At 38.3% G+C, this 16,290-nt stretch overlaps 1 protein-coding gene across 4 annotated transcripts in view; it reads left to right on the top strand.

The window, feature by feature from the left end:
- The window catches only part of LOC106082288 (zinc finger protein ush), a 570,300-nt gene that overhangs the window by 141,520 nt on the left and 412,490 nt on the right, over nt 1–16,290 (top strand). Inside the window, exon 1 of one of the 4 annotated variants that reach the window (XM_059366047.1) lies at nt 11,612–11,664. The exons of the other annotated variants lie outside the window; for them this stretch is intronic. The gene's annotated coding sequence lies outside the window, so the exon portion shown is untranslated. Of the gene's footprint in view, nt 1–11,611; nt 11,665–16,290 lie in introns of those variants that run through there. 4 annotated transcript variants of the gene reach the window in all.

Below are 16,290 nucleotides of genomic sequence, written 5' to 3'. Positions count from 1 at the left end.
ATTATAGTCCTTATGGAAGGTTTCTAAATGTGGATCCTTCTGAAGCTTCCTGCTGGGAACAGGAGTGACTTTTGCATCAAAATTTCTTCAACTAATCCTAAATTAGTATCACTTTTGTAGAGTTGCCAATTTCTGTTCAAACCCACAACATCAAAACTGAACTTTTGAATTCCTAAGATGATAACCGATTAAACCTTAACAGTGTCAAAAGAAGTAATACTTAATCATTATAAAATGATATGTTCTATACAATTATGTTAAGTCAACCAGGCAGAAAAAATTCCCACACTCTACATTGTAAAGCCTCTGGAATCATTATCACGATTGTGTTGATGAAAAGCAACAATAATAACAACATTCATTTGGCAATATTTGTGTAGTGACTGTGAAACAATTGAATTTGAATTTTAACGGTTAGTATTTTTTTCCTTTGCTATGCAGAAACACAAAACAATGGTGTGGTTGGTTGGTTGCTTATATGGACAATGGCACCATGACTTTAGGACTATAAAGTCACACAAACCAGCCACATCTATTGGACACACCTATTGTCCAGAAAAGACAACAGCAACAGAACCACAAAAAAAAAATACCTAAAACGTTTTCGGACACACCAGCTAATTTGCATTTAATTCGTAAAACAACAGCGAACAATTGTAAAGTCATTGTTAACAAATTAGAGGCAACAGCAAATTCGACATTTCCGTTTTGTTCCTTGGAAATGTTCAGTAGAATGTGGAATATACCGTAAATTGAGTGGCAAAGGGTGGTGCAAAGGGAATAGAGAGCGAAAAAATGTTAGCACACATATAGGCGTTGGAATTCAGACAGTTATCGTTTTGAAATAAACATTCCTTAAGTTCCAAAAGATCGACAACCACAAAGCTCGCCAACACTTTGATGACGACGGGCCAGGGAATCAATGTAAACGTGCTCAAGTATCGTTTTTCTTTGGAAACTTCTTATTAAGATTAGCATTCAAAGTAACTGAAATTTCTTTGCTTTGCTAAAATGCTCAGTGCTCCGCAACGTTTGCGCTGTATGGCATCAGGTGGCTTTAGCTTTAACATTTATTTTGTTGTATTCTTGCATACTTTTTTTCTTTTTGTTTGGTTAGATAAGTGCAAGTGTTATGAAATGCATTTTTTGCCAACTGTTTTGTTTTGATATCATTTTCGTTCAAATCACACGTGTAAAACGGTCATTGATACGACTGCCATGATAGTTGCAATAACAATACGGTCAGTTATGAATTTTGTTTAAAATTTTCGTAATGACATCATATCATCAACTGGCACCAGGAAGTAGTTTCCAATAACAATGATTATTTTATACAATTTTAAAAATTCTTAAGCTCTTCTAACAAAATAAAGATTGTTAAATGCAAAATAAAAGATAAACTAAAACGAGGAAAGCGTTGTGCAAAATTTTGGCAAGATTGGTCAAACAATGCGCTTGCAGTAGCTCTTGGGTTGAAAATCTGTCGAAATACATATATGACAGCTATATCGAAATCTGGCCGATTTCTATGAAATTCACCAGTAGTTTAATTTTTTTTTTCATGCAACCAACACGCAGGGGTTGTCCCCTATATATGCAGTGCATTGAGTTGGCAAATAGGAAAGTTAAGGGTTGGAGGGGTGAAAGAGGGAGTAGTGTTTATTGATATTAGTCTGAACGTCAATGTCTGTGGGAAAGACATTAGCCGGAAGTCGATTCCACATACGAATGGTTCGGGCGAAAAATAAATTATCTCGTTAATGCATGGTTCAGTCGACTGGCCAATCAATTACAAACGGGTGTGAGTTCCTGGCAAGTCTTGTATTCCTGATGAACATCCTAACGTCAGGAATAAGAAGACGAATATCCCTGGAACACACGTCATTAAAAAAAACGATAGAGCAATACAAGGCTACCCACATTTCGACGATGTTCAAGAGAAGCAATAGAGTTGGATACCCTACTGTCCCCAATCAACACCATCGCTCTCAGTTGAACCCGGTCTAATAGCTCCAAGGATGATTTTGGAGAGCTATATTCCATCCTCGGCCTGATGTAGGTAGTATAAATATTGAGAAAATCAGAAGAGGTGAAATATTGAATGCTTCTTTCGACTCATTGTATCTTCATGCCCAGAACATCAAGAGTATATGACTATTCAATATCTATACCGTCGATAGATATCGACGATCGAAGTGGGTCAGTGAATCGCTTGTGGGAAAGAAACAGCACTGCGTCTTCTGTACGTTAAAGTCTACTCTGTTCATTCTACCCCACTCGAAAATGGCGAACAAATCCTGGGAGAGCGTCTCATCCATAATGCGCCTCCTGTCAACAATTTCTTGAGGACGGGGCCTATGGTCGAATGAATGTGAATGACATAGACTACTGTCATCGGCAAATGAGTAGACTGGTTTCGAAGTCTGACCCAATCGATCGTCAATGAAAATAAGAAAAAGAGAAGGGGAAAGGACAGAGCCTTGTGGCACACCTGCGGTCAATGTATACTCATCTGATGAGAACCCATCTATTGGTTGCCCAAAAAGTAATTGCGGATTTTTTAAAAGAAAGTAAATGCATTTTTAATAAAACTTAGAATGAACTTTAATCACATATACTTTTTTTACACTTTTTTCTAAAGCAAGCTAAAAGTAACAGCTGATAACTGACAGAAGTTAGATTGCAATTACAGAGTCACAAGCTGTGAAAAAATTTGTCAACGCCGACTATATGAAAAATCCGCAATTACTTTTTGGGCAACCTAATACAACAACTTGTATAGTGCGATCTCTGAGAAAGCTCGATATAAATCGAACGAAGTTATTACCGACTCCAAAAATCTCAAAATCGGACGAACATATATATGGGAGCTATACCCAAATCTGAAATGATTTCGAGCAAACTCCTTAGATACTGTGGCAGTCGTCGATAAAAGCGTTTTGCAAAATTTTGGCAAGATGGGTCAATAAATTAGTTTGCTGTGACTCTAAAAGGTAAAATCGGGCGATATATATATGAGAGCTATATATAAATCTGAACCGATTTCCATAAAATTCCCATGTAATGTCGAGAGTCAAAAGAAAATCCTTCCTGTAAAATTTTTGAGAAAATCGGTTTACAAAAGACCATTTTATTGTAATATTACTGCAAATCGGACGAATATATATATGGGAGCTATATCTACATCTGAACTGATTTCGAGCAAACTTCTCACATACTGTGACAGTCGTCGCGGAAAGCGTTGTACGAGAGAATCGATAAACAAATGACCATTTTATTGCATTATTACTGAAAATCGGACGAACATATATATGGGAACTATATCCAAATCTGAACCGATTTTTTTCCAATTTCAATAGGCTTCGTCTCTAGACCGAAAAACATGACTGTACCAAATTTGAAGACGGATGAAAACTGCGACCTGTACTTTGTACACAAATGAACATGGACAGACGGACAGACAGACAGACATAGCTAAATCGAATCAGAAAGTGATCCTGAATCGATAGCTATACTTATCAATTGGTCTATCTCTCTTCCTTTTGGTTGTTACAAACAAATTCACTAAGTTAGAATACCCTGTACCACAGTAGTGGTGTAGGCTATAACAAGTAAGAGCGTGCTAAGTTCGCCCGGGCCGAATCTTATATACCCACCACTTTGGATCGCAATTTTTGGAGTTCTATGCGCGGTATATCTTTTTAGGCAAACAAAGAATATTGAATAAGAACTGTTATGCTATTGGAGTTATATCGAGTTACAGTCCGATTTGGACCATAAATGAATGCTGATTATCGTAGAAGTCATTGTGTAATATTTCAGTTCATTCGGATAAGAATTGCGCCTTGTAGGGGCTCAAGAAGCAAAATCGGGGGATAGATGTATTTGGAAATGTATCAAGCTATTTATCGATTCAGACCATATTAGACACGTATGTTTAAGTTCATGGTATTGCTTTACTAATGTGAACACGAAATGCATGGCCTTTTGTTAATAAATTTTAAGAAAAATGATTATGGAATGTTTACATTGAGTGGTGATTTATAACGTCCACAGAGACACACATTTACATTAGTATTTGTTTTTTCTAACATCCCCATTATAATTAAGCAGCAGTTCTGAAATTACAGAACTAATGCTGTAATAGCAAAAGTACTGCTATAATAGCAGCAACATTATCTACTAATATTCAGCAGACAGTGTTTGCAATTTTCAGCAAACATTTTTCTCTGAGTGTAGTGACAAGCGTGGGTGATTTTATTAATAAAATCCTCATTTGGTCTTAAATCAAAAATATTTTCAAAAATTTTTAGGTCGAAAGGTAAGCCGGACTGCAGTTTCTGGGATTCCATCCCTTCAACAGGGACCTTCTTCGACGAATTACCCAGTTAATCACCAATGTTATGAGCTTAGATAAAAATAGTCTAAATGAGAAAAACTCTATTGCTCATAACTTCCAAGCTTCACTTCACTAGCAAAATTTTATTAAAAATATTTAAAAAAATTAAGTGCTTGGAGTCAGAATCGTAGCCGAGCTATCTTTCTGGAGTCGGAGTCGAGCAATTATGACTTCCAACAACTGTGCTATGGTCTTAAACGATTCATTCGGATTCACACAGCGACAGTGTTAATGAGACAGTCATCGCAGCCGAATCGAGACCGAAAAAGCGATCCGGGGCACAACGAAGGAGACAGAGGAGTATGCACTGGTAGCGCAATCAGGCGAAAGTGCAGGATGCTGGAAGGGATAGAGTTGACATTCCAAGCACTTCTACGGAAGCTGAAAAAAGAGACGGAACTCCCGAAGAGCAAAACACTGCTAAAATGCTGAAAAAGAGCTCCCCGCTTTCAAGTACTCTGGGTAAACCAAGCCACCCCTTCCGTAATGGAGACGCCAGACAATGTCTTGTGGAGGGAGACAAAGTCGGAACAAGAACGAAAGATGCGCGCACGGGCCCTGAGTCTTCATGGAGCACTGTCACTTCCAAAAAGAGGCCACAGCCAGCACGGAAGGAGAAGATGGTCGCTGAGAATGGTAAGGAGCCGCCCTCTCACGCCAGAGTGGCAAGGAAGCACAACAGAGATGAACTGACTTTTGCTGTCATCAATATTGGCAATGTCCCCGTTAGGATTCCGCCAGATCATCGGTCCGAAGTCGACGTTAACGAGCGGAATTTCGAACATGTGTGGAACTCTGTAGAGGGTCCACCCATACAAATGATGAACTTCGAGTATAGAGGGGACGTCTTTACGCTGCGTTTAGCGTCGGCGGAATGTATTGATACCGTCAAAAAGCTCATCGTAGGTATCCACGCTCCCTGAAAGGACGCAAAGCTCGAGCTGGTGAGAAAGAAGGACATTCCCCATGTCACAAAGGCGACGGTCTTCATCAAGGAATGGGGCAGTAAATTTGCGACGGAAAGTATGTTGGGGTTTCTTGGGCAAGCAAAACCAAGGTTTGGTCGTAGTGGGGGGTCTACTAACGGGAGGAGAAGGAGGAAGGAACTCTCCTTGTAGTTGGCATTGATCAAGTATCCGTGAGAAGTTTGGCTAAGACTTAATGCATGGCGCATGCATGTCCGCTTATGACGTTGAACGCCTGCGTTCGAATCCTTGCGAGACCATCAGAAAAAATTTTCAGCAGTGACTTTCCCTCCTAATGCCATGTAAAACTTCTCTCCAAAGAGGTGTCGCACTGCGACACGCCTTTCGGACTCGGCTATAAAAAGGAGGCCCCTTATCATTGAGTTTAAAAACTTTAATCGGACTGCACTCATTGATAGGTGAAAAGTTTGCCCTGGTTCCTCAGTGGAGTGTACATGGGCAAAATTTGCAATTTTAATGCATGGCGCACTAAGGGAGCAAGACTGTCTTTCAAGATTGGTAAGACTAGGGTAGGCAAGAATCCCCATATTGAAACATTAGGTCGTGCAGTGGCAGGCTAAAACTTATTGCATGGCGCACGGAGGCCAACGTATCGCAGACGTTAGCATGTCCGCCTACGACGTTGAACGCCTGGGTTCGAATCCTTTCGAGGCCATCATTAAAAATTTTCAGCAGTGGCTTTCCCCTCCTAATGCCATGTAAAACTTCCCTCCAAAGAGGTGTCGCACTGCGGCACGCCGTTCGGATTCGGCTATAAAAAGGAGGCCCCTTATCATTGAGTTTAAAAACTTGAATCGGACTGCACTCATTGATAGGTGACAAGTTTGCCCCGGTTCCTTAGTGGAGAGTTAATGGGCCAAATTTTCAATTTTGAAATTTTAAAGCATGACGCACTAAGGGAGCAAGGCAGTCTTTTTCAAAATTGGGATGACTAGGATAGGCAAGAATCCCCATATTGAAACATCAGGCCGTGCAGTGGCAGGTGACTCAATACCGCCTAACAATAAGGGGGTTGACGACGACACCATCACCGACTGTCCCAATAATGGGAAGACTGGGATAAGCAAAGATCCTAATATTAAAACATAAGGCAGTGCAGGGACGGGAAACTCAATACAGCAATACAATTACCGACATTATCAAGACTCGGAAGACTAGGGTAGGAAAGAACCTAATACTGAAACATCAGGTATTGCAGTGACAGGAAAGTCAATGCAACCTAAGAACAGGGAGCGGAGGATTTATTATTGGAACATCAGACAATCCAGGGACGGGAAACTCAATACAGCCTATCGAACAGGGACCCGATAATGGAACAATTACCGAAATTATCAAGATTCGGAAGACTGGGGTAGGAAAAGAACCTAATACGGAATCATCAGGCATTGCAGTGACAGGAAAGTCAATGCAACCTAAAATCAGGGAGCGGAGGATTTAATATTGGAACATCAGGCAATGCAGGGACGGGAAACTCAATACAGCCTAACGAACAGGGACCCGATAATGGAACAATTACCGACATTATCAAGATTCGGAAGACTACGATAAGCAAAGAACATCAGGCAGTGCATTGACAGGGACCATCACCCACTCCCAAGAGCTCATTTTATGAAGGACCCATGATTGAGGTTAATCTAAATTGATCATCTTCAAATAAAGTTTGGCTCGAATCTTTAAAATTAGGACAACAATTCTTTCAGTGTACATATCAAAACCCCACTGAATGACAAAGTGCATTAAAATGCACACAGTAAACTCCAACCCATCAAATGATAAGGCGCGATAATTTTACGCAAAAAAAAAATTATCTTTGCACTTTAGAACGAATGAAAAGTTGAGTAATAAAATAAAATACAATACTCCTCGTAATGGTTGGATAAACGAACAAAAACAAAAATGGACACGTTAACAACACGAAACCAACACCCGCTTTTTTGTTTGCAGCTTTATTGTTGTTGTCAGTTGTTTTGAAGTGATCGTCATCGTCGTCGTATCAGAAAACTTTAACTTTTAAAAATTCAAAAATAACAAAAAAAAAAAAAAAATAACAACTGAAAATAGCACCACATGGCGGTGGTGTTGAACGCGCTTCAGTTTTGTTTCGCCTTTTTTTGTGTTAGCGTTTTTATCACAAACTTTTTGAATTTTTAAGTGAAACGTATTTTTCTGGCTGTTTGCTGTTGTCTTTGTTTTGAATTGCAGTTAAATTTTATTACGGGTCGTAATAGATAGAAAAATTGTTATCACTTGTTGGTTTTGGTTGGTCGCCAATAGCGCGATAGACTACGGATAGGAGGACAGCTAGCTATACATGAAATATAAAATCCATTTAAGGGGGTGTTTATATTCGCTTATCAAACGACTACAAGTGAAGTTTCAATTATAATGAATACTTTACATTCATGATAATATCGCTGAACCTTTTTGTGGATGCAATTCTACTTAAATGGGCTTTATATATGCCTTCAATTTCATCCAAGCATTATTCAAATTTATTATACCCTCCACCATAGGATGGGGGTATACTAATTTCGTCATTCTGTTTGTAACTCCTCGAAATATTCGTCTAAGACCCCATAGTGTATATATATTCTTGATCGTCATGACATTTTAAGTCGATCTAGACATTTCCGTCCGTCTGTCTGTCCGTCCGTCTGTCTGTCTGTCGAAAGCACGCTAACTTTCGAAGGAGTAAAGCTAGCCGCTTGAAATTTTGCACAAATACTTCTTATTAATGTAGGTCGGTTGGGATTGTAAATGGGCCATATCGGTCCATGTTTTGATGTACCTGTCACATAAACCTATCTAGGATCTTGACTTCTTGAGCCACTAGAGGACGCAATTCCTATCCGATTTAGCTTAAATTTGGCACAAAGTGTTTTTGTTATAATTTCTAACAACTGTATTGAGTATGGTTCAAATCGGTCCATAACCTTATATATTGTAGCTGTCATATAAACCGATCTGGGGTCTTGACTTCTTGACCCACTAGAGGGCCCAATTCGTATTCGATTTGGCTGAAATTTTGCGTGCTTTGTAATGACTTCCAACAACCGTGCTAAGTATGGTTCAAATCAGTTCATAACCTGATATAGCTGCCATATAAACCGATCTTGGGTCTTGACTTCTTGACCCACTAGAGAGCTCAACTCCTATTCGATTTGGCTGAAATTTTGCGTGAGGTGTTTTGTTATGACTTCCAACAACTGTGCCAAATATTGTTCAAATCGGTCCATAACCTGATATAGCTGCCATACAAACCGTTCTGGGATCTTGTTTTTATGTAGAAAAGCTTAGACTACTTTTCTATTAGGACACTTATTTTACTCACCACCAATGGATGCGGGTATTTTCATTTGGTCATTCCGTTTGCAACACATTGATCGCGATCGTCGTAAAAATCTAAGACAATCTAGCCATGTACGTCCGTCTGACCGTCTGTCGGTTGAAATCACGCTACAGTCCTTAAAAATAAAGATATTGAGCTGAAACTTTGGAGTTCCTTTTTTTGTCCATAAGCAGGTTAAGTTCGAAGATGGGCTATATCGGACTATAGCTTATTATCTGATTTTGATGAAATTTGGGACAGTGAGTTGTGTTAGGCCACTCAACATTCTTTTTCAATTCGGCCTCAATCGGTCCAGATTTGGATATAGCTGCCATATAGATCGATCCCTCGATTTAAGGTTTTGGGCCCATAAAAGGCGCATTTATTGTCCGATGTCGCCGAACTCTGGGACAGTGAGTTAAGTTAGGCCCCTCGACATCTTTCTGCAATATGGCTCAGATCGGTCCAGATTAGGATATAGCTGCTATATAGATCGATTCCTCGATTTAAGGTTTTGGGCCCATAAAAGGCGCAATTTATTATTCAATGTCGCCGAAATTTGGGACAGTGAGCTAAGTAAGGTCCCTCGACATCTTTCTGCAATATGGCTCAGATCGGTTCAGATTGGGATATAGCTGCCATATAGATCGATCCCTCGATTTAAGGTTTCGGGCCCATAAAAGGAGCATTTATTGTCCGATGTCGCCGAAATTTGGGACAGTGAGTTAAGTTTGGCCCCTCGACATCTTTCTGCAATATGGCTCAGATCGGTCCAGATTTGGATATAGGTGCCATATAGACCGATCTCTCGATTTAAGGTCTTTGGTCGAAAAAGGCGCATTTATTGTCCGATGTCGCCGAAATTTGTGTCAGTGAGTTAAGTTCAGTCCCTCGACATCTTTGTGCAATATGGCTCAGATCGGCCCAGATTGATATATAGCTGCCATATAGACCGATCCTTCGATTTAAGGTTTTGGGCCCATAAAAGGCGCATTTATTGTCCGATGTCGCCGAAATTTAGGACAGTGAGTTAAGTTAGGCCCCTCGACTTCTTTCTGCAATATGGCTCAGATCGGTCTAGATTTTGATATAGCTGCCATATAGACCGATCTCTGGATTTAACGTCTTGGACCCATAAAAGGCGCATTTATTGTCCGGTGTCGCCGAAATTTGGGACAGTGAGTTGTGTTAGGCCCTCCGACATCTTTCTGCAATATGGCTCAGATCGGTTCAGATTGAGATATAGCTGCCATCTACACCGATCTTTCGATTAAAGGTCTTTGTCCGAAAAAAGGCGCATTTATTGTCCGATATCGCCGAAATTTGGGACAATGAATTAAGTTAAGCCCCTCGACATCTATCTATAATATGGTTCAGATCGGTCCAGATTTGGATATAGCTGCCATATAGATTGATCCCTCGATTTAAAGTTTTGGTCCCATAAAAGGTGCATCTATTGTCCGATGTCGCCGAAATTTGGGACAGTGAGCCCTTCGACATCTCTCTTCTATTTGGACCAGATCGGCTCAGATTTGGATATAGCTGCCATATAGACCGATTTCTCGATTTAAGGTTTTGGGCCCATAAAAGGCGTATTTATTGTCCGATATCGCCGAAATTTGGGACAGTGAGTTAAGTTTGGCCCCTCGACATCTTTCTGCAATATGGCTTAGATCGGTCCAGATTTGGATATAGCTGCCATATAGACCGATCTCTAGATTTTAAGTCTTGGCCCCATAAAAAACACATTTATCCGATTTCGCTGAAATTTGATACAGTGACATATATTGGGTTTTTCGACATCCGATCGGTCTATATTTGGATATGGCAACCAAAAAAACCATTATTTTATTCTACAAAATTGAACAAAATTAGACCACTTAATGTCCGTGTCGAATTTGGTCCAAATCGGACCATATTTCGGAACATAGCTGCTATGCGGGCATAAATTATGCATTTTTCACCGCATTATGACAAAAGGTGGTTTACATATATACGGCATTTTATACCATATCTAAGGGATATCGAATCCCTGCAAAACTGCTTTAGAATTATAACTGACACTCGATTTTTCGTTTCATAACACAGATAAATATCTGTCTTCATTTGATTGTAGATTGTACCTACCATCTCCTTGTGTTACTGCTCACAATCGCTTACTTATACGCTCAAAAGTGTTTACCCAATTAAATTAATTGTCTTTAATAAATCATCACTTATAAATTAAAAAAAAAAATTAATAGACCAACAACTGATAGCGAAAATATATATGCCCTGGTTTTGGTTTGCCAAATCATGTTGGGAGTCTATCTCAACTAGAACCACTTGTTTTTGATTAAAACCTTCAAAATCGCATTTAAGAAAACTTGCAGAGATTCGAGGTCCTGATAAAATGTTATTGGTTTGTGAAGTGATCTTGGGTGTGTGTGTGTTTTTGTAGCGGCAAAGATTGAATATTTTGATTAAACATGTTGGCATTGATTTGATTTTTGTTCTAACACCTTCCCTTTTTCTCCTCTGACAAGCTCAATCTATTCGATCGCGATTCACAATCAATGACTGTGTACTCTCTTTTTGGTTTCTTAAATTTTTGATTAAAATAGGCGATTACGAGTTTTGGTAAACGCAACTGTTGTTGAGGCAGATAGGACAACCAAATTTGACAGAGATTTATGACTTTGACTTTTTTGGTGCTCGGTAATTTTGGTTATCACCATTGGAAAAAAATATTGATTGCCACAAGAGATTTAAATAAAAATAGATTTCATAATTTGCTTTTCATGGTGCATACGTGTTGTTGGTTATTTGCTGCTATCAATTTTGGTTTTAAATTTATTTTTTTTTGTTATAGATTTTACCTCTGCGATATGAATTGCTAGCAAAGATAAAGTTTTGATGGTGTGATGGCAATTAAGTCACAGGATTTAATCGATTTTGGTTTTCAAGCAACAGTAAATATTTATTCTGATATTTTTCATCGTCATTTATCAATGAATAATGTCGTTAAGAGGTTTCATGTCGCCAAGGCTAGACAACTGTCTCGTCATGAAAATGAAAAAATAGAAATAGTTTTAAAACTGTGATACAAAGAATAACTTTATAATCAAGATTTTAACCCATTGTGTGAGCAGTAGAGTCTAAATGCTACTCAAGCCTAGAATGTGTCATACAGTCCCTAGAGAAGCATAGAGCGAAGAAGAGGTACCAGAAATGAAAGATTCGAAACTTCTATTCCGCAAAGAGAGAAAGCGTAAGTGTTTGCAAATTAAGATGCTAAGGAGCCATAATAAAGTCCGAAGACTCAAAAAAACCGGCTCTGGCTCTGGCTCAGAAACATCCTCCTCCAGGGACAAAAACAAAAGCACAACAAATAAAAGCGCGCTATGTTCGGTCGGGCCGAATCTCATATACCCTTCCCCATGGATTGCATTTGTCAAGTTCCTTGAATGACTTTTTCAAATATATATGAGCTATATGAAGCTATTAACGATAATGGACCGTGTCATGCCATACAAGTCACAGAAAAATATCACCTCCAAAATTCCAGGCAAATCGAGTAATAATTGCACCCTCTAGAGGCTGAGATAGTCATATTGGGAGATCGGTTCATATGGCAGCTATATCAGGTCATAGACTGATTTGGACTGTATTTGGCACAGTTGTGGGAAGTCATCACAGAACACCGCATGCGAAATTTCAGCCAAATCGGAAAAAATTGCGGCTTGTAAGTACTCAAGAAGTTAAATCGGGAGATCGGTTTATATGGGAGCTATATTACGTTTGGACCGTACTTGGCACAGTTCTTGAAAGTCATATCGAAATACTACATGCTCAATTTCAGCCAAATCGTACAAAAATTGCGACTTGTAGAGGCTCACGAAGTCAAATCGAGAGATCGTTTTATATCAGGTTATAGACCGATTTATACCGTACTGGGCACAGTTGTTGGAAGTCATAACAGAACACTGTCTGCAAAATTTAAGCCTAATCGGACAAAAATTGTGGCTTGTAAGGGCTCAATAATTCAAATCGGGAGATCGGTCTATATGGAAGCTATATCAGGTTACAGACCGATGTGGGCCGTATCTTGGCACAGTTGTGGGAAGTCATAGCAGAACACTACGTGCAAAATTTCAGCCTAATCGGACAAAAATTGCGGCTTTCAGGGATTCAAGAAGTCAAATCGGGAGATCGGTCTATATGGGAGCTATATCTTAATCTGAACCGATATGGCCCATTTGCAATCCCCAATGATCTATATCAATAGTAAGTATCTGTGCAAAATTTTAAGTGTCTAACTTTACGCGTTCGACCGCCATCGTGATTTCGACAGATGGACGGACGGACATTGCTAGATCGACTCAGGACATCGAGACGATCAAGAATATATATACTTTATGGGGTCTTAGACGAATATTTCGATGTGTTCCAAATGAATGACTAGATTGGCATACGCCCATCCTATTGTGGTGGGTATACAAAACAACAAACAAAAGCGTGCTAAGTCCGGCCGGGTCGAATCTAATATGCCCTCAACCATGGATCACATTTTGTCAAGTTCTTTGTCCGGTATCTCTTTATAGGCAAACAAATGATAATGGCCCGAGTAAAAAAGAATTATATGGTCCAATTATATCTGATGACAGACATAATTGGATCCAGAAAATGGTTATATATAATTGGATCTAATAGTATCAAATTAGATCTAATTGGATACAATCTGATATAATTTGATACAATTTATCCCATATATAAATAGATTCAACTATATATTGCAAATTCCACTAAGGAACAGGGGCAAACTTCTCACATATCAATGAGTGCAGTCCGATTCAAGTTTTAAGCTCAATGATAAGGTGGCTCCTTTTTATAGCCGAGTCCGAACGACGTGCCGCAGTGCGACACCTCTTTGGAGAGATGTTTTACATGGCATAGTACCTTACAAATGTTGCCAGCATTAGGAGGGGAAAACCATCGTTGGAAATTTTTTCTGATGGTCTCGCCAGTTTTCGAACCCAAGCGTTCAGCGTCATTCTCACCTCTGCGCTACGGTGGCCTCCATTCAACTATATATAATAATATATAATTGGATTTTAAATCTTAAATAAAAAAAATCCTGTCCCGAGTAAAAAAAAAGTTACCATGGTCAGATCAAATTAGATCTGGCATCAGATATAGTTGGATCCGAAAAATAGTTGTATGTAATTGAATCTAATTGTATCAAATTTGATTTAATCGGATAGAATTTGATTTAATTAGATACAATCTGATACAGTTTGATACAATTGGATCTCGTATTTGTCGCAGATATAATTAGATCCAATTATATACAATATAATACTATCATATTTTATCATAAATCTCAACAAAAAAAAAAACAAGTAAGGACGGGCTGAAGTCGGGCGAAACCGACCTTTAGATACCCTAAATCAATTGGATATGCAGGCTAAGTCGTCGAATTTAAAATTTGCTCAATAATTTGTATTATTATTTAAAATCGGACGATAATATATGTATGGGAGCTATATCTAAATCTGAACCGATTTCTATTAAATTCATGAGCAATACCGGGAGGCCTTATGACTTTGTGCCAATTTTCGGTTAAAAAATGACCAAATTATTGCAATTTTAGTCCAAATCGGACGCACATATATATGGGAGCTATAGCATAATCTGAACCTATTTTTTGTAATTTCAATAGGCTTCGTCTCTAGGGTCAAGAAAATGCTTGTGCCAAATTTGAAGACGATCAGATGGGAATTGCGACCTGTACCTCGTACACACAACATGGACAGACAGACGGCTCACATTTAGATATAGCTCCCATAGATATAATTTGCCGATTTACACTTATAATAAAGTAGTCACAACAATTTTGAACGGATATGCATGAAATTCGTTATGCAATGTTGTATTACCCATCTGAAAGCATCTGACAATTTTTATTAAAATAGGTTCAGATTTAGTTATAGCTTCCATATGAAGATTGTAGCCGAAGTTGAATTATGGGGCTGTAGTCACTGTATATTGAAAACTATAATGGGAACTACATCCAAATATCAACCCATTTTGATCAAAATTGGCAGAGGTATTCAGATGGGTAATACAATATTTCATACCGAATTTCGTGGAAATCCGTCAAATCCGCCCTTTTAAATATAAATCGGGAAATTTAATATTTGAAAGCTATATCTAAATGTGAGCCGATTTTTCCAAAAATTAAAAGCGTTTGTCTTCGGGCTTTGATTGGATAATAAATGCGATATCTACCTTAATTACAAAACACGACAGACTGACTATCAGCACTAGGGTTACCTTGCACGTTTTTAGGGACATTGGTTTCATTATCCCGAACTCAGTACTCACTTACGGTCTTCGTTATTGAACTTTAAATGTTAAAAGGAGAATGGCCTCTAATTTGATGTATTACACGGGCAAATAGCTTTAGCCGTTTCAGAGATATGGGTCGCCGAAATCTCTAAAGTCGCCAAATAACCAAAAAATTGAGATTTTCAACATTTTGAGGCCCCAGCAGCACAAGTTAACATCTTGCAATTGTGCTCAAATTTTGAGAATCTTAAAATCTAGCAAAACGAAACATTTTAAGAGGGTGCCGCCAAAATTTTTTTTTTAAACCACCCCTATAGCAGCCACTGTTCACTCTTAGGACCTTTGCAAGCACATTTCCTCTATGGCTCCCACATTATGCATTTTAGCCTTCGCTTGCAATATTATTTTCCTATCAAATATAGATCTACTTTTTAAGTAGATAACTTTCCTATCCAATTGTATATCAAATACCATTGTCCGTGAGTAAAATGCCTAAAACATAAACTCTGTTAAATACAAAAGTTCGAAATAACAACTATTGAAAACCAAAACGAAATTATAACAGATATTTTTAGCGATAACCGCATGAGGACATTTGCTAAAAATAACTCCACAAACAAACGATGGTCAACATTCCAACATTCCATCTAAATCAACATATATTTTATATCTCAACACCAAATAATAATAATAACAGCAGAGGCAACAACAACAGCTATCTATCTTAACACACACACAAACACAATTTCTTATAATATCGAATAACTAAATGTGACAAGTATCGTAATCTTGATTAAACTTATTACAGGTATGTTAAAGTTAAGAATCAGTCGGCTATTATGGTTGTAATAGTTGCTATTAAGTTGCTGCTGAAAACGTTGACATTGCAACTTACATAAGTAATTTGAATTCATTCTCCTTCCTCTTTTACGCCCTTCCTTTGTCTAGTTCATATTTATTATCACAAATCAAAAATTATTATTTATATGACTTTTATATGGATGTAGTGGGAGTTTCAATTTGAGGTGTTTAATTTATTAAACTTTGAGTTAAGACATATTTTAGTCATAATGAATTAACTTAAATTTAATTTATAATTTAAAATCAACATTTGCATGATGAAAAAGTACACAAACGAACAACGTCTACAAATCATAAAAATGTAGTGCAGGAGTTCGAAGTTCGTAACTGAAGATGAGAGCGTTAATCATCTTCAGTAGCGAAGATCACTTGGCTTAATGGGTTTG

Source organism: Stomoxys calcitrans, chromosome 3 (genome assembly GCF_963082655.1).
Source record: "Stomoxys calcitrans chromosome 3, idStoCalc2.1, whole genome shotgun sequence".
In the NCBI taxonomy this organism is placed as follows: Eukaryota; Metazoa; Arthropoda; class Insecta; order Diptera; family Muscidae; genus Stomoxys; species Stomoxys calcitrans.
The sequence above is the reverse complement of the archived record's forward strand: the minus strand, read 5'-3'. Positions and strand labels throughout refer to the sequence as shown.